The following is a 19,716-nucleotide window of genomic DNA, read 5'->3' as shown; positions in this document are numbered from 1 at the left end:
GTGTCTGAGCCAAAGTGTGCGTAGCAAGACCCTGTCAATAGCAGCGACACGTTCAGCTTGCTTGTCTGCTGTTGGCGTGGTTCATTGTGGGGAATGGGAGGGAAATGAGAGGGGATATTGGGGGAGCAAGAGTACATTTCCAGACTCACGCAGGCCTCTAAGCTCCTCCAATGGACCCTACAGCTTACCCTACTAGACAAACCCTGTTAGAGATGTGAAGCTCTGTTGGAAAGGAGCTGTCTTAGAGCTGAATTAGCCTAACTCCGCCCATGGGTAGTGATGTATTTTGCAGAGGTACAGCCCCACCATCCACCCAGATATAAAAACCCACATCATCTGACTTTCTATCCAGATATTCTTCAGCAGCAATAGCTGCAATTCACAGCAAACTACTTTCCCAATCTGTGTCCAGCTCACAGTGTCAGATAGACTGTTCACTGCTGTTCAGAAGAAGTTTATGCACCCTATTTCACCTTCACACGGTAAGCATTTTTACAGAATCTTTTATCATCTAAATTAATTCCAAAATGAGGAAAGAAATAGAAATTGAATTCATTCAAAGCTGTTTTAGTTCTGGAGCTTCCTCTTTATCTAGAGTTAGGGTGAAAGTTAATCATTTCAGTTAAAATCTGTTGTCCTCAATGTTGCTGATCTGCCTGTTGTGTGAAGTAAGCGTTTGTTCCCTGACCATTGAAGGCGTGACTCACGCTTTGACTTTACACGTGATTATAAATGTGTTCCCCCCAAAACACACGGGCTCCGTCTGTATATAAGTTGCAGTCCAAGTTAAGAGAGTGTTGTGTTTGCAAGTTTTCAGCTTTAAACTGGGAGAGAAGGTGAAAAGTTTCCCGAGAACAGAGTATAATTAACACATTTTCGAAAGGAGGTATCCAGTTTGGAAAGAATGTTAGCCCATGAGTGGCAGTCTCATTTTGTAACTAATACTCTATGTATAGTACTCTTTAATACTCTATAAAATTCTCTCATTGTTACAAATCCATTCACAGTCTTGGCTGAATTGAGTTCAAAGTGAAGGACAATGAGTCTTAAATTTTGTTTCTGAATTAATTGTAACCAGTATGAAGTGAATTTGGAACATTCGCCCTGTGTCTGCGTGGGTTTCCTTCGGTTGCTCCGGTTTCCTCCCACAGTCCGAAGATGTGTAAATTAGGTGGATTAGCCATGGTTACTGTACGGAGTTATGGCTTAGGGTGGGGGGTGGGCGTGGGTAAGATACTCTTTTGGGGAGCTGGTGCAGACTCGATAGGCCGAATCACTTCGTTCTGCACTGTAGGGATTCTGTGGAACTGACTGCCTCACCAATGTGCGTTTTGGTCATTCCATTCCCATATCCCTCTTTTCCCCTTTTCCTTCAACCACCTCTCGAACCCAGCCTGGCCTGGTCTCTGTTTCTGAGTAACTCCAGTTTCCCTTCATGTTACTTCCTGTCATTGTCCTTTCCTGGTTATAAGATCCAGTGCACACTCTGTCTGCTGACAGAGTATTGAACATTTGAGGGACAAAATCTAAAAGAAACTTGATGGCTTTGAATGAGAAACCTTCTCACTGCACCGTCCAATCAGATATGAATAAATAGCACCGAACTCTAAATTAAATCCCATTCTTCCAGCCCAACCTTCTGACACCCCCAGCACACACTCTCCATGACAACTCAGCCATCCCGGTTTCCCATTCAGACCATTGGAAAAAGGAAGTATATTCCCCCTCTCAGTACAGCATTCCCATAGTGGATACAGTGTAACCCCAATGACATACCCACCACCCCAAGGAGTCTCTCCAAAGTGACCCCCATTTGACAGATTTGAGTGCCCCTCCCTCACCACCTTCCCCACATAGAAAACAGCTTCCATTTATGTAGCACCTTTAAAATAGCAAAACATTCCACTCTACAGGAGTGATGATCCAACACAATTGAACACTGAGCCACAGGAGGAGATATTAGAATATCAGAAGTTTACCCAGAGAGGTCATTTTAAGGAGCATCTTAAAATAGGAACATAAGAGCTGGCAGCAGGAGATAAAGAAGGAGAGAGAAGTGGAGAAAGAAGGAATTCCATTGCTGAAGACTCAGATTAACAATCGGGAATGTACAAGATGCTAGAATTAGATGAACAGAGAAATCTTGGAGAGTTGAAGGGCTGGATGAACAAAGAACAGTACAGCACAGGAAACAGGCCCTTCGGCCCTCCAAGCCTGTGCCGCTCATTGGTCCAACTAGACCATTCGCTTGTATCCCTCCATTCCCAGACTTCTCATGTGACTATCCAGGTAAGTCTTAAACTATGCCAGCGTGTCTGCCTCCACCACCGTACTTGGCAGCGCATTCCAGGCCCCCACCACTCTCTGTGTAAAATACGTCCCTCTGATATCTGAGTTATACCTCGCCCCTCTCACCTTGAGCCCGTGACCCCTCGTGATCGTCACCTCCGACCTGGGAAAAAGCTTCCCACTGTTCACCCTATCTATACCCTTTGTACACCTCTATTAGGTCTCCTCTCATTCTCCGTCTTTCCAGGGAGAACATGCCCAGTTTACCCAATCTCTCCTCATAGCTAAGACCCTCCATACCAGGCAACATCCTGGTTAACCTTCTCTGCACTCTCTCTAAAGCCTCCACGTCCTCCTGGTAGTGCGGTGACCAGAACTGGACGCATTACTCCAAATGTGGCCTAACCAGTGTTCTATACAGCTGCAACATCAGACTCCAGCTTTTATACTCTATACCCCATCCTATAAAGGCAAGCATACCATATGCCTTCTTCACCACCTTCTCCACCTGTGCTGCCACCTTCAAGGATTTGTGGACTTGCACACCTGGGAGATTACAGAGATAGGGAAAGGCAGAAGCATGGTGAGATTTAAAAACAAGGATGAAACTTTAAATACTGATATAGATACTGATTTGCCTGAATATGAAAGATATTGTCCTGGCCTCGAACAAAAATTCAAACAGTCGACTGATATGACTGGCTGTACAACATGGAATGCTGGGATGTAGACTCACTAACCCGCAGTGGTGAACTCTGAACCTCTCTTCAGGTGGGGAGCAAAGGTGACATTCTGTAACCCAAGGACAGTGATACCTGGGGGGATACGACCATCCTTCTGGTGACCATTCCCAGAACAGCATTGGCAAAGTCCTGTATGAGTCTTTCTACAAACCTTGTGGCACATTATAAGCGCTTACATTGGATTTGTCTGTGGAATGGTACTGGTGTGATATAAAGTGTTGCATTACCTCAAGGATCAGCTGGAATGTACTATCAGCGTGGAAATCTACTCAAATCCTCACACGTCCATAGTCATTAATCTGTGCAGTATATTCTGCTGCCCACTGATCAGTTTGATGTTTTTGTAGTTTGTTAAGTTTGTGAGCGTTGTAAAAGGTTTACTTTCCACTTCCTCAGTCAGGACTGGAAGGAAAGTTGAGGCATGACAAAAAGAGATAACTATTGCTGAATTATTTGGGTTTGGTTATGAAGGGGTGGAAGTGAGGGCTGTCACTGAATTCACAGACATCTCTGTGACCTGAATGTTTTGTTCTCAAAAGCCAGAGAGTTTCTGATTTTTGAAACTTTAACAGGAGGTTATCAGCGAGGAGAGGGAAGATTTGGCTGATGTGAATTATCTTCCATCACAAGCACGACCTTCCCGAAGCCCTTCCAGAAAAATTGCGGGAAACGTTTCAGCGAATGGCAACATGTAAAGAATTTTCACAAGTCAGCCTTGCTTAAGGAAGGCATCTGATTCAGGCAACTATCCAGTTACAGCTGTCAGTGTCCTCTCTAAGGATTGATCAACTCTACCCGGTAGCCGTTCCTGCATCAACTGCTAAGTTAACTCTGCATCTACCAAGACTAACTCTGAACAAAGCTTTCACTCTGAATGTTAAGAGAAAGATATCAGTCCTCGAAACTGTCAATACAGGGCAGGAATTAATTACTCTTGAATTGCCTGTGAACTCTTAGAATTCTGATTTTCACAGTCGGCAGGTTTAGGGAAGTACATTCAAATGATCAAGAACTGATTAGGAAGACATAATATTAAATTAGTCCTCTTGTAAATAGAAAGAAAAACTTACAATTGAATTTCACCTTTCACTACCGCCAAACATTCAAGAGTATTGCACAAGACAATGAAGAACCAAGTGGAGACATGGAAACATCGAAGATAGGAGCAGGAAGAGGCCATTTGGCCCTTCGAGCCTGTTCTGCCATTCATCATGATCATAGCTGATCGTCCAACTCAATAGCCTAATCCTGCTTTCTCTCCATAACCTTTGATCCCATTCACCCCAAGTGCTGTATCCAGTCGCCTTTTGAATACATTCGATGTTTTGCATCAACTACTTGCTGTGGTAGTGAATTCCACAGGCTCACCATTCTTTGGGTGAAGAAATGTCTCCTCATCTCCATCCTAAAAGGTCTACCCTGAATCCTCAGACTGTGACCCCTGGTTCTGGACTCCCCCACCATCAGGAATATCCTCCTTGCTTCTACCCTGTCTAGTCCTGTTAGAATTTTATAAGTCTCTATGAGATCCCCCCATACCATCTGAACTCCAGTGAAAACAATCCTAACCTAGTCAATCTCTCCTCATACATCAGTCCCGCCATCCCCCTAATCAGCCTGGTAAACCTTCGCTGCACTCCCTCGAGAGCAAGAACATCCTTCCTCAGAAAGGGAACCAAAACTGCACACAATACTCTAGGTGTGGCCTCACCAAGGCCCTGTATAATCACAACACATCCCTGCTCCTGTACTCGAATACTCTCGCAATGAAGGCCAACATGCCATTTGTCTTCTTTACCGCCTGCTGCACCTGCAGGCTTACCTTCAGCGACTGGTGCACAAGGACACCCAGGTCCCACTTCACACACCCTCCCCAAATTTACAGCCATTCAGGTAGTAATCTGCCGCCTTGCTTTTACTTCCAAAGTGAATAACCTCACACTTATACACATCCCGGTGCAATGTAGGTAATGTAGCAGCTAATTATGCACTGCAAACTCTCGCAAAAAGCAATGAGATATAAATCAAATACATTGCTCTCAAGTTGTTTGAAACTTAAATATTGTAAAGATATTTGGTCAACAAGTTAGGGAAAACACATCTCATTTATTTACAGGTTAAAACCATGCAGAGGCTTGCAGCCTCATGGCTGCCATCAGCTCCTGATGCGACTCAGAATACAGAAGCCCCCACCCTGCTCCTGATTGGCTCCCTGGGTCATATGACCCTTATTCTGCAGATTAAAGGGCCAATGGCCTGTCCAAAGATGTGCGGGTTGGGTTGATTGGCCATTACTTACAGACATTGGGCGGGATTTTCCGGCCGCCCTCACCCCAAGGCCAGAAAATCCCGCCCGAGATTAATGGACCTTTCATGGTCCGTGTCCCATCCGCTACGGTTCCCATGGCAGCGCAGGACGGGCAAGTTCCACCTGTCAGGTTTCCAATTTTGAAAGTGAGATTTTAGTATTTGGCCACAGCAGGGTATCCCAGGGAACCAAAACCAGCGATACAATCTTGGACTATCTACAACTTCCTGCCCAACATGGTGAAGCTTTTACCCTGCCAGCAGGCAGCAATGAGCTGGATGTTGCACCAAATCTCCTAACTTACCAACATGAACATGAACCCTCTGTCTGAGCCTCCCCCGTGTCGGCTATCAGGATGGATTCTGCCTTTCTGTAGTCAGCATGTGGCCATCTGGATTTTGTGTTATGATTGGATCAATTGCATGCAGTCTGTAGACATGAAGACTGCATACACCAACCACTACCTCACAGAGAACTTCCTTCAGACCTCTAAAATGCCTCACATTTCCGCTGCCATCTTTCATCTCCTTCTTTACATTTCTCATCCATTCAGCCTCCATTCCCTAATATTTGCCCTCCAACTGCCACCCTGCCTCCCTACCCCACCCCCTCTTACCCTTCTCTCAGATTATTTCTCCCACTTGACCTCCCAAACAGTCCGAACCCCTTAAGCCCCCAGTTGTATAGCCTCTCTCTCTCACTAATCCACAGTCATAGGTTCTTTTACTCTTTCAGGTCCGCTATCCTCTTAAATAGACATCTGATTGGCCACATCTGATGTTCAGTTGAATCATCTCTGGGAGTGATGTTTGTTATAATGCAGAAATACCAATATTCCGAGATGTTAATCGCTGCAGACTTTTCCAAAAGATGTTCTTGTGGGCCTACAGAATGTATCAAATCAGAGAGCAAAACTGTGTGGGACCCATAACTCCCCAGTTGGATACCGTGAGTGGTTCCAGCTGTGGGTGATTTTTCAGGAGTGAGCAGTGTCCTGGGGAGGTGGCGATGCTTAGTGCTGAGATATTGCTTGTGCATTGTTCCTATTACTGTGCTGAGTGATATCCATGGATGGAATTCTCCCATTTGGGGACTAATGCCTGCGGAGATGTGGGAATATGGAATGTTTCCCAGCGCCGGTAAAACACACTGAACCTTCTGGCCCCCACCTCATTAATTATGCAACCAGATATTCTGTGCCGGACAGACCTGAAGGCATGTTGTCCACCGTGCTGTCTGGGCACCATATTGTAAAGGTATCCAGCATCACTGAGCTACGATTGGAAATAGAAGATGGGCTTCCTGAAAATGAAGATTGATTTCCAGGAACAATCTGCGGCTGGAAGACGGACCCCTGTCAGGACTCCGAATCTGGAAGATCCACCTGTCGATGCTGTCCGTACCCACTGCTGTGGTGTTCCGGGTTCCAGGATTGCTGGTGGCCTCTATCCTGAACTCCGGTGGCAGTTCCAGGCATTATTTGGGTGAGTCCCAATATTTGCAGATGTGTGTGTTTTCCTGCTGGTGCCGTGCAGAGTTGGGCTTTCATCTGCATCCTATCGGTGAATACAAATCAGCTTCATGCCGGATTCCTGTGGGCTTCCCAATCTGCTGTGGCCGGCAGCAGTGGACAATCCCGTGGGAAATTCACACCGGCACTTAACCAAATTTTGGGCTTCTGACCGAATTCTCCCTCACTCCCCATGGGCGAATAACACCAAATGCTTTCAAAACATGTTGGAAGTCAGGAGATAAATTTGAGACCACACTGACCACACACTTCCTTCCTCTTCACAATCGTCCACTATCCTCAACCTATTTAGACACCAGACAAAGGGATTGCCAGTTCCATCTCAGGGTCTGTTAAGTAATGGAGACTCAGTTACAATCGCCAAACCTTGTTCAACCATTGGTCACTGATAATACTTATACCTCGCAGCCACAAGTCCCACCTGGGCACATGATCTAAGCTTGCAGGCGAGTTGGTGACTCCCTTCTCCCTACTCCAATAGCTGGCTTGTGGAAAGACCGTAAACCCTCCCAATGTAGAGGACTTCCCCCTCGGGTGATTGGTTACGCTAATCAAATGGGCGAATCAAACTGTTAACTCATCTAAGAAATACAGCACAGGAAACAGGCCCTTCGGCCCTCCAAAATCTTCCCATACTGGTCCCCAAGAACATGAACAACAAACAACTCATTCTTGAACCAAGATGACTGCATTGTGAGAAAGGCATGATAGATTTATAAATAAGTTACAGGGCACAAGCTTGATATTACTTGGAGAACCTGAGCCCGGGCTAGAGATTGAGACATGGCACACTAAACAAATCAATTCTTGGGAATTAACCTCGAGGCAAGTATGCTGACTGCAAAAGAGCTGCACATCTTCCCTTCACCCTGGTGCCCTGACCATGCTCAGTCCAGTCTGATGGGTGATCTTTAACAATCAGAAGAACCTGGAACAGGAAATGTCAGCACTGTGCTGTGAAGCAGTGAACACTCTTGAGGGTTTGGGATTGAGGTGAGCGATTGGGGTAGAGATGCTCTCTCTTTGAACATATTGCTGGGACCACTTGAACATTGGCTGGTTAGAGTAGAAGGTTGGTCCATTCAGCACTGACATTGTTATTTACATAACCATCAGCAATAACCCAAAGATAAATGTTATCATTGGTGATGTAATATAGTCAATGTTAAAGACAATGCACAAACATACATTTATCTCATTCTTGCTCTCAGTAATGTCCCCAAATGCTTTGTGCACTGTGAATTAAAAGTTGCTCATGTAACCATGATGTTACTGAACTCATAATCTGGACCAATAATCCAACACGTGTGATTTCAAATCCAACACCGAGCCATTTGAGAATTTTAATCCATTTTCAAATAAATTGGAATTAAGTAACTAGCTGGCATCAGAAAAAGTGACATGAGGTTATCTGACTATAGGAAAAGCTCAACTGGTTCATTAATGTCCTTCGGGGAAGGAAACCTGCTGTCCTTACCCAGTCTGGATCTTTGTGTGGCTCCAGCCCAAATCCCGCTTTAACTGGCTGTGAACATGGCCCCCCTCTAGCCTCTCAGTTACATTAAACCATCAACACATGGGCTGCAATGGTTCACCAAGAAAGGTCGACATTTCCTTCTCAGGAAAATGGGCAATAAATGCCAACTTCACTGGAGATGTCCACTTCCTGAGAATGTTCTTATGCAGCTGAATACATCAAGCAGTATGTGCACAGCAAGATCCCACCATCATCACTCGAGTGAATAACCAGTTTGTTTTGGTTGATGTTTACCTAACGCAGTAGTGTTGGAAGGAAAGTTAGCAGACAGGTGTTACAACATGGATTTTCTAATCAGAAAAAGATATTTAAAAACTAAGTGGGTAAATATTTGAAAATTAAGTGTTTGGTTATGTTATTACTAAGAATTACATTGGACTGTCCAGCACTGAAACAGGCCATTCGGCCCAGTTCACTGATGTCAGTCTTGGGCCAGAGTCTCTTCCCACCCTATCCTCTATTCCTCTCTTCTCCAGATGTATTTATACAATTCATCTCAGCCACTCCTTGTGGGAGCGAGTTGCACATTCTCACCACTCTCTGAGGAAAGACCTTTCTCCTAGATTTCTGATTGGATTTATTTGTGTTGATTTTTTTATTTACCCTCTCCGACCAGTAGAAACATCGGGTAGAAGTTTCCCATAATTTGTCAGAGTCAGGGTTTATCATTCCAGGTGCACAGATATTGAGACAGGTGGCATGGTTTACACCGTTAGTCTGGCAGGGCAGGGCCTGATAGAGCCAGTTCCTCGGAGATCTGAGTGTCCCAATCAGAACTGACCTTAAACTCCACCCAGTTCCCCCCCACCCGCATCACAACCACGAAGGTACAGGGGGCTCTCCCACCCTCCTCCCCCACCACACAATTATTGGAGGTTCTCCCTCACCGCCCCCACAACCACAGTGGCAGTATTGCCACCGCTCCCTCCCTCAATGCCCGTTACCCCTCAATATAAGATCCCCTATTAGTGGCCACTCATCCCATCATTGTCAAGTCTCCCCCTTCAAAGCTCTCGGTGCTCTCCCCTCCATCACCATAACGGGTACCCCCCCCATGAATTGGGCTTCCTCGAGGTCCCACCCCTTGCACAGGTTGGCATCATGCCCAGGCATGTCCCACTTCCCCCTGGGGGCTATAGTGACCTTGGCGCTCTCAGTGGGAACCCCTTGACTATTTTCTGTCTTTGTATAGTTGTTGTGAACCTGAGTGCGAGTTTTAAATATTCAGTGAGGGGGTCATGTGGCATGTAGGCCCTTCAATAATATGTCAATATATTAACATGTATTTAAATGAGGTTCCCACCCTTTGTGGGCGGGGACCTCACTACATCACCGATGAGGGGCGTGGAAATTGGGGAAACGAGATCTCGCCAGCGAAAATTTTGTTTCCTGACTCTCGTGAGATTTTGTGACCACGTTGCCATTCTCACTGACAATGAACATGGGAGCAAAAATGTCCCTATCATCTCCACATCTACTCTATCAGAACCTTTCATAACTTTCCCAGCTCACCCCTCAGTCTTGTCTCTTGTAGAATCAGGAGCTCCAGCCTGTTCATTCGTTCCTGTTAGCTTAAACCAGTCCAATGGCATTCAGTCAGAAAGCTGGTATTCTGAACACATTTCCCACCGTGAGTGTAAAGATTGACAGGAGCTGCTCACCCTCGGTTAGAATCTCGGAACACACCCGCATGATGGAGCCTAGTATTGTGAGCTGACCATCTCATCGCAGACTGCCTTGAAACTTTGCTGTTATCAGGGTGATTTAGGAAGTAATAACAGGAAGAGGCCATTCAGCCCCTCAAGCCTGGTCCACCATTCAACTAGAATGGTTAACCAATGCCTCAACTCCATTCACCGACCCTTGTTACAAGTCTCTCGATGGTGGGGGATTTTCACAGTAAGCTCATTGCAGTATAAAAATCTATCAACAGCACTGTGGGAGCACCGACACCTCAGGGACTGCAGTGATTCAAGAAGGCAGCTCACCGTTATCTTCTCAAGGGCAACGAGAGATGACCAATAAATGCTGGCCGAGCCAGAGATCCCCATGTCCCATAAATATTTTTTGTTAAAAGTCTGGAAAGCACCTCTATTTGAAATCCTGAGTATCCAGAGCTTTTTGGGAGAGTGTTATAGATTTCCATTGATGTAAATAGTGATTATATTCTGACTTCAGCCCTGAATGCACTGGATGGAATTTTACACTTATTCCCCCTTGTCCTGCCTCCCTCCTAGCACGAGAAATCGTTTTTCTGTTTTAAACAAATCCTTTAACCATCTTAAAAACCACAATTAAATTACCCACTAATCTTCTATACTTAAGGGAATGAATATAAGCCAAGACTGTGCAACTTGTCCTCCTAATTTAGCTATTTAACGCCCCATTAGCTTAAAGAACAAACTGTTATGTTTCTGAGATAGAGACTAACTTAGACTAAAAAATACCAAAACATAAGATTAATTTCAGAGACTGGACAGTAATTGCAATTTTTTTTATTTTTACTTTTCATTTTAATTCTATTTTGGATAATTTTACAATGTTATCGTGATTCTTGAATGCAGATTTGATCTATAATTAACATAGGACATTGAATAAACAGTATTTCCTTCCTAATCAGAAGTGTCAGGACATCTTCAGTGATTCTGTTGTCTATTTTGAGACTTGAACTACACACAATGTAAATGGGAACTGAGAGAACTTAAAAAACTCGACAGCCACATTTCTGCCGAAGATCGCAGCTGGGAGGACGGGCATGTGATAGCAAATCAGCCAATCACCCCTCGTATTGGCAGCACCAGAGAAGAGAGAGGAGCCCTGGGGGAACCGCTGAAGAGAGCAGCAGCTGGCAAAACACAAAGGGAGTAGCTGAGTCGGTGCCTGTGTTTAAATTATAGTGTAACTGGCCTGCTGAATTCGAACTGCAACCTCAGCCCTCCGACCAACCTCAACTCCCCAGGTACATGAATACTGAATGCGAGGTGGCTGCCTCACTGTTCTCCTTCCTGTTTAATGATTGTTTGTCGCCCCACCCCAGGTATAGAGTCAGGCCAAGCTCCAGAATGTGTCAAGAGAGAGAGAGAGGGAGAGAAAGCAAGAGCTTAGTCTTCTGGATGCAGTAATAACCCTGCCAACAGGATGAGGGATGCAACAGTAACCAATTAACCTAAAGGCAAATAGTATATGTGTGTGTGTCTGTCTATATTGATGTGTCTGTATGTCTCTGTCTGTATGTTTCTGTCTGTATGTTTCTGTGTATCTCTCTCTGCCTGTGTATCTATGTATGTCTGTGTATCTGTCTCTCTGTTTATATGTGTGTGTGTGTCTCTGTCTGTGTCCTCCCAGCAAACATTTTTCTCAGCAAAATGTAGGGAATAAACAGAAAATCATTGGCTACAAAAATGATCCCTGTGCAGCAAACAACTGGGCCGTATCATTGAATTCAAACCAATAACTGCTAGAAATATTCAGCAAGTCATGCAGGCGGCATCTGTGGAGAGAGGGAAGGGTTAATGATTCAGAACAACACATGGTCAGTGTGTGATTTGGGGAGGGAAGCATGGAGAGAGGTGGAGGGTTGGGGGAGGGGGCAGGGCTGGGTGGGTGGGTGGAGTGTTGGGGGAGGGGGCAGGGCTGGGTGGGTGGGTGGAGGGTTGGGAGAGGGGGCAGGGCTGGGTGGGTGGAGGGTTGGGGGAGGGGGCAGGGCTGGGTGGGTGGAGGGTTGGGGGAGGGGGCAGGGCTGGGTGGGTGGGAGAAGGGGCCGGGCCGGGCTGGGTGTGTGGAGGGTTTGGGGAAAAGAGGCTGGGTTGGATGGGTGGGGGTTGTGTCGGGGCTGGGTGAGGGGAAAGTGGGGGAAGGAGCAGGACTGGCTGCAGGGCTGGGTGAGGTGAGAATGCGGGAGAGAGATTCCCAGACAATGCTGCTGGGTCAGAGGGGGTGGTAAATTGAGGGGTGAGAGATATAGGACAGATGTCAGAGGTAGGTTCTTCACTCAGAGAGTAGTAAGGGCGTGGAATGCCCTGCCTGCAGCAGTAGTGGACTCGTCAACATTAAGGGCATTTAAATGGTCATTGGATAAACATATGGATGATATTGGAATAGTGTAGGTTAGATGGGCTTTAGATTGGTTCCACTGGTCGGCGCAATATCGAGGGCCGAAGGGCCTGTACTGCGCTGTAATGTTCTGTGTTCTATGTAACGAGGTCCCACATCTCCCAGTTAGACTTGCCAACAATGTTCCATTTAAGCACTCAACAACCTGAAAGATTCCACGCACAGCTCGACCCATACATTTATTTTTATTCATTTGTTGGACATGGGCGTCGCTGGTTGGCCAGCATTTATTGTCCATCCCTCGTTGCCCTTGAGAAGGTGATGGTGAGCTTCTTGAATCGCTGCAGTCCACATACTGTGGGTTGACCCACAATGCCATTAGGGAGGGAATTCCAGGATTCTGCCCCAGGTTACAGTGCATGGACAGCTATGCAAAAGCTGTAAAGGGGCCATTGCCTCAATGAACTGCCTGCAATGTACCATAGAATGCAGAGTTTTCATTGCTTGCCAGTTCGCCAGGTTTATCCAGAAGTTTCCTGGAATTGAAAATTAGTTTCCAGGATATTTTGAATAAACATAGGAGATTGAAATAAAATTGTTTTTGTATTATTTCTTTGAACAATTAATCCTGGGAACAAAAGCCTGTTTGACTGAGAATGAAGACAAATCTAACTCGGGAACAGTCTGTCCCTGTCCAGTTGGTAACAAATGCCACTCGCTTTCGGAGCGCTGCTCCTTCATAAGCTAATGGCATTTGCTCCCAAATAAACCTGTTGGACTTTAACCTGGTGTTGTTAAAACTCTCACTGTGATTACCCCAGTCCAACACCGGCATCTCCACATCCTGTCCAGTTGGACAGTGGGAAGGTAATGTGGGAGGAAACACTAGGAGCGAGAGGTGGCAGTTTCAAGGTGAGAATCAAGTGATGAAAGATTTACTAAGCCGGGCCCCTGAAGATCAGATTGGTGAATGTCGGAGGGAGTTCACCTTCCACCAGAGAAAGAGGCAGGACATGGAGAAAGCCAATCAGTGGACGACACACCTTATAGCTAGCATCAGCCTTGTTAATGAGGCAGCCGGATTCCCGAGTGGTAAATGTAACCGTAGCTCAGACTCTGTGGCAGAAACATTGTTTTTATTTGGTTGTCATAATAGAAACAGAGCAATTGTCAGGAGACAAGCAGCAACAAAAGAAAAACAGACACAACTCAACCCAAAAGCACATCGACATCTCCCTGTGAGCAACCTGTGGCGGTGTCTGAATGAGTGAGGTCGTTAGTCTGGGTCTCTGCCTTAACAAAGTGCTGCACTTATCGCTTCTCGGCCTTTTGGCTAAGATCAAGTGTAGTATCGGATCTGCACTTGGTTGAGGTCATGTGGTTACGCTGAGGCTTCATATGTTTCATATGAAGCAATTTTTAAAAGCGGCATCTCGGCCTTTTGGCTAAGATGCAAATGAGCTCAAGTCTTGGAGGAGGATCCTCCCCCTTCTCCAATCAGCTTGACTCATGTAGATCAGGCCCAGGACAGGGTGGCTTAGTCACCCGCCCTGTCTTGTCAGCCTGGATCGGAAATGTCTCAACTTGTTGAGACTCTGAATTGGATTTGATCTGATTGAATTGGAAAAGTATGAAAAAAAAAAGTGCTGCACTTACTCCAGTGATTAACCTTTTGGCAAAGTGTTTACAGAGACACTGAGCTCTGTGGCTGCCTGCTAAAAGGGAACATTAGTACAGTGGGTTAGAAAATAGGCTTGATGTTTTGACATTGCAACATGGCAGAGGCAAGACTTAGACTGCAATTAGTTTAACTGAATCCAAAACAGAAAAAGACTTGCAGCCATTTTAATAGACCAGGATTTAATCGGCTAACAAAAGTCTTTTCTAACATTCTCTCCCTAATTGCCCTTGAGAAGGTGATAGTGAGGGGCCTTGAACCTTTGCAGCATCTGTGATGTAGGAACACCCACAGCGCAGTTAGGGAGAGAGTTTCAGTATCTATCTGGCCTTGTTGCAGTGTGATATCAGAATTGTCAGACAGCACCAAAACCAAGATTCATCTCGTTCACCTCTTACCATCCCGTCCGAGCAGTCATACTATCCAATCAGAAAGCGCTTATTGATCAATCAAAGTGATCAGTATCTATTAATTAGTTTACAAACAGACCAGAGATGGGGTGAGATTCTCTGGCCTCCCAGCCCTGTGTTTCTTGGTGGTGAAAGGTGGCGTGCTGTTCACTGGTGGCGGGATTCTCTGGTCCCAATGGGATTTCCCGTTGATGTCACCCCACGCCACTGCGAACCCCCAGGCGGGGGTACGCTGCTGGCCGGCCCAGAGAATCCCGCCAGCCTGAATGGCCGGAGAATTCTGGCCATGATGTGAAGAACATCCCCAGTGTTGGACGGTTTTGAGCATCATAGATCCAAAGTCAGCCGTTCCTGCCAAACTCCACTCATCACATGCCGTGTGCCAAAACACTCAAAAACAGCGGCCCAAAATGTTTCTTCTGAAAGGGGTAGGAAGATAGGAGCAGGAGTGTGTGTGGGAGGCGGAGGAGGGGGGCGGGGTGGTGGTGGGTGTGGAGGGGGGGGCATTTTATCCTCTCACACCTGTTCTACCAGTCAATGGGATCTTAGCAGATCTGCCACCCAATGTCCCATATTCCTTATCAATATCTCCCACTTTCTATGCCTTTTAGCTTTGACAAAGGGACATCTGGACTCGAAACGTCAGTTCTTTTCTCTCCTTACTGATTCTGCCAGACCTGCTGAGATTATCCAGCATTTTCTCTTTCAGTTTCAGATTCCAGCATCCGCAGTAATTTGCTTTTATCCTTTATTCCTTGATACATGTAGTGAAGAGAAACCTGCCAACTTCCCATTAAAATTAACAATTGATCTGCCATCAGTTGGTGTTTGGGGAAAGGAGATCCAAACTTTTCCCACCCTTTGTGTGTCAACGTGTTTCCCAGCTTCACTCCTGGAAGATCAGGCTCTAATTTCTTAACTCTGCCCCTTGAAATAACTCCTCAGAGGCCGGTGTCCCTTCACCAGATTCCCTTTATTTACAAACACCAGTCCACTCCTAGAGTACTTCAGGTACACACTCAGAATGCAGAGTGCCAGAAGACCTGACACTCCCAGTGTATATACAGATGAGGCTCCGTGATTGGGCAGGCAGGGAGTTCATACTCCATGAGGGCCGCCTCCTGTGTCTCGTTGAATTCATTACACTCCTAGTCCCAGTCTCTCCAACCAGTCGAAATATTCTCTATCCACCCAATGGGCCCGATTCTACCATTTTCATTCCAAGTGCTGAATCTGGGCGTAATTCAGATCCGAGTTAAAAACCTGTTTTCAGGCGCCCCCCATACGCACTCAGCCTGCAAAAAAAATCACCAGTCCCATTCACGCTGTGGGCGGGGCTTAGCGCGGCCGGAACGATCGGAGCTCTGAACTGCGCATGCGCAGTTAGAAAACAATTTGAAAAAGCGCGCCTGTGTCAGATCGCTCCCGAGCCGCAGAAAGTGGAGTAAGCAGCCCAGGAGCGAAAAGCGGGAGCGATGGTGCACACACACATCACTGTCCTCCTTATCCACCCCCTCACTACCCACACACATCACTGTCCCCCTTATCCACCCCCTCACTACCCACACACATCACTGTCCCCCTTATCCACCCCCTCACTACCCACACACATCACTGTCCCCCTTATCCACCCCCTCACTACCCACACACATCACTGTCCCCCTTATCCACCCCCCACCACTAAACACACACATCACTGTCCCCCTTATCCATCCCCCCACTACCCACACACATCACTGTCCCCCTTATCCATCCCCCCACTACCCACACACATCACTGTCCCCCTTACCCACCCCCCCAGTACCCACACACAGCACTGTCCCCCTTATCCATCCCCCCACTACCCACAAACATCACTGTCTCCCTTATCCACCACCCCCACTACCCACACACAACACTGTCCCCCTTATCCACCCGCCCCACTACCCACACACATCGCTGTCCCCCTTATCCACCCACCCCACTACCCACACACATCGCTGTCCCCCTTATCCACCCGCCCCACTACCCACACACATCACTGTCCCCCTTATCCACCACCCCCACTACCCACACATCACTGTCCCCCTTATCCACCCCCCCACTACCCACACACATCACTGTCCCCCTTATCCACCCGCCCCACTACCCACACACATCACTGTCCCCCTTATCCACCACCCCCACTACCCACACACATCGCTGTCCCCCTTATCCACCACCCCCACTACCCACACACATCACTGTCCCCCTTATCCACCCCCCCACTACCCACACACATCACAGTCCCCCTTATCCACCACCCCCACTACCCACACACATCACTGTCCCCCTTATCCACCATCCCCACTACCCACACACATCACTGTCCCCCTGATCCACCACCCCCACTACTCACACACATCACTGTCCCCCTTATCCATCCCCTCCACTACCCACACACATCACTGTCCCCCTTATCCACCCCCCCGCTACCCAGACCGATCGCCACCCCTGCCTCCCTCCCCCCCCCCCACCGATCGCCCGCAAAGTGGCAGCAGACGCCCCTGCGCCACCCCCCCCCCCCCCGCGCCCCCACCAGAGATCCATCTGGCGCGCCGCGCCCCCCCCCCCACCAGAGATACATCTTACCCATCTCCCTCCTCCCCCCGACAACGATCTGGCCTCACTCACCCCCCCCCACATTCCCCCTAGATAATGATCTGGCCTCACTCACCCCCCCCCCCCCCCCCGAGGAACATCTGACCCGCCTGTCCTCCCTCCCCACCAGACAACGATCAGCCCCCCCCACCGCCCCCCCCCACCAGAGATACATCTGACCCACCTTATCCTCCTCCCCACCTCCCCGCCCCCCCCCCCCCCCCCCCCCCGCACCACCAGACAATGATCTGGCCTCTCTCCCCCCCCTCCCCCCGCCCCAACCAGAGAATGATCTGGCCTCCCTCCTCCCCGCCACCACCGATCTGAGTCAGGGAGCTGTTGGAAGCGCTGAACTTGTCTCTTCAGCAGCTGGAGCGCCCCATTCAGACTTTTATTTAGCAGGTCCATTACGACGCGGTTCCGGATTGGCGAACATGATGGTAAAGGGGGAAATGCTGAGAAAGTTGGGCGGGCAGTTCATTAATTCAATTTAAATGCATACAAATGCGCCGTTGCGCCTGTTTTGGGCGCGAATCGAATTGCCGCCATTCCCGGGTTTCAGTAAAGTGGCCATCAGCACGGACGCGGGCGCGGATCACATTAATGGCCTCACACCCGACTTTACCATGCTTTTGCGCCCAAAAACGGGCGCAACGCAATGGTAAAATCGGGCCCGATGTGTTTCCTTCTTGAAAACCTTCATCAAATTACCCCTTTCCTTTATAAATGCCATGCAGTACAACACTAGCTTATGTAATGTCTCATTGTAAATCAACCCTTTGGAGTCCAGGTAACATTTGGATAAATCTCCCAGAAAGAAACAAAAACATTAAACCTTGGAAATGAAGAGTAGCAGTAAACCGTGCCCAAACTGGTGTTGTATTCAATAAAATGGAATTCCAGCATTACTGGTGCCAGTATTACTGGTTTTACAGGGACTTACTGGTTCCTCCTCCATCCCCAGCACCCACCACACTCCCCCCACCCTCAACACACCCTAGTATTCTAATCCTCTAATTATATCAGTAGGGCGGCACGGTGGCACAGCGTTTAGCACTGCTGCCTCACAGCGCCAGGGACCCAGGTTCAATGCCAGCCTCGGGTAACTGTCTGTGTGGAGTTTGCACATTCTCCCCATGTCTGTGTGGGTTTCCTCCGGGTGCTCCGGTTTCCTCCCACATTCCAAAGATGCGCAGGTTAAGTGGATTAGCCATGTTAAATTACTCCTTGGAGTCAGGGGGATTAGCAAGGGTAATACATGGGGTTACGGGGATAGGGCCTGGGTGGGATTGTGGTCGGTGCAGGCACGATGGGCTGAATGGCCTCTTTCTGCACTGTAGGGATTCTATGATTCTATTCTATGATTCATTCTATTAGCCTTTTTGATTATTGCTCTACTGGTTTATAACTGTATCTACCCAATCTCACAAATACTAATTTGCACTTGAATGAACCCATACTAGTTATTCCCATTATCTCCCCAGGACTTTATTCCCTAGTTTATCAACTCTCATTGAAACAGAATTTCAACAGATTAATTTTAAATGCACCCTCCCAACAGGGGCAGGCCATGTCCGCCCTGGTCCCCAGTGTCCGGGTTTCACCTCACCGAGAGGTCTCAGGGCAGTTAATGGGGGAGAAAGGATGGGGAACAGACACAGAGCAAGAGTTGCAGAGAGAAAGTGGGTGAGGTGACTGAAGATAGCGCTAAAGAGGTAGATATGCAGGGAAGCTTTGAAGCTGGAGGGAGAGGAAATAGGAAGAAGATTGGGGACAGAAGTGTGGGAGAGATGTAGGGGAACGATAATTGGAGGCTGTGCTACTTATTGGCAAGGAGAAGAGAGTGTGAGATACACTAGAAGAGCGGTGTGTGTGTATTCCTTTCTTTATTGTGATTTCACAGTGGAAATACTCTTACTTTTGAGTCAGAAGGTTGTGGGTTCAAATCCCACTCCACAGATTTGAGCACAGAGATCTTGTCCAAATGTGCAGTGCACTGAGGGAGTGCTGCATTGTCAGACATGCCATATTTCAGCTGAGATGTGAAACCAAAATCCCGTCTTCCCTCTCTGGGTGGATGTGAAAGATTATTTGAAGGCAAGGGGAGTGCTCCTCATGGCCAAGCCAACATTTATCACTCAATCTACAAAATGAGAGCGATTTCCACGAGAGGTTCAAGCTCCTTCCTCGCAACCTTTCCTGTTTTTATCGAGCTGCTTTGCAATGAAAGAACTCTAGCTGCACCAATCATAATCATTCCCATTGCCAATAACTAAACTGCTTCTGTACAATTCATGACCTCAGGCCTTCCCAAAGTGCTGAACGGAATTCCGCTTTTCTGACTGCCATCCTGCACACTTTCCCTCCTGTCCTGTCCTTTCCCGTCCCATAGCGAGTCAACCTCCAGCGATCTCACTCCGACACTCTGCCAATTCCGACTGATTACACGGCCTCCCTCCCTCAATGCCTTCCTGCTCCATCTCTCAAAACCACCTTCACAACCTCTTCCAGCAATTGTCGCTTTGTCATTTTACCATGAAGTATTTTT

General features: G+C 47.5%; 1 protein-coding gene and 1 pseudogene across 1 annotated transcript in view; both read left to right on the top strand.

The window, feature by feature from the left end:
• The first annotated feature begins 365 nt into the window (after window positions 1-365).
• The window catches only part of LOC144504275 (uncharacterized), a 30,662-nt gene continuing 11,311 nt past the window's right edge, over window positions 366-19,716 (top strand). The window contains exons 1-2 of the mRNA XM_078229372.1: window positions 366-482; window positions 11,029-11,367. The gene's annotated coding sequence lies outside the window, so the exon portion shown is untranslated. The remainder of the gene's footprint in view (window positions 483-11,028; window positions 11,368-19,716) is intronic.
• On the top strand, window positions 13,775-13,904 carry LOC144504953 (U2 spliceosomal RNA; annotated as a pseudogene).

This window comes from Mustelus asterias, chromosome 15 (assembly GCF_964213995.1).
Source record: "Mustelus asterias chromosome 15, sMusAst1.hap1.1, whole genome shotgun sequence".
Taxonomy (NCBI): Eukaryota; Metazoa; Chordata; class Chondrichthyes; order Carcharhiniformes; family Triakidae; genus Mustelus; species Mustelus asterias.
This window is presented reverse-complemented; position numbering and strand designations above follow the sequence as displayed.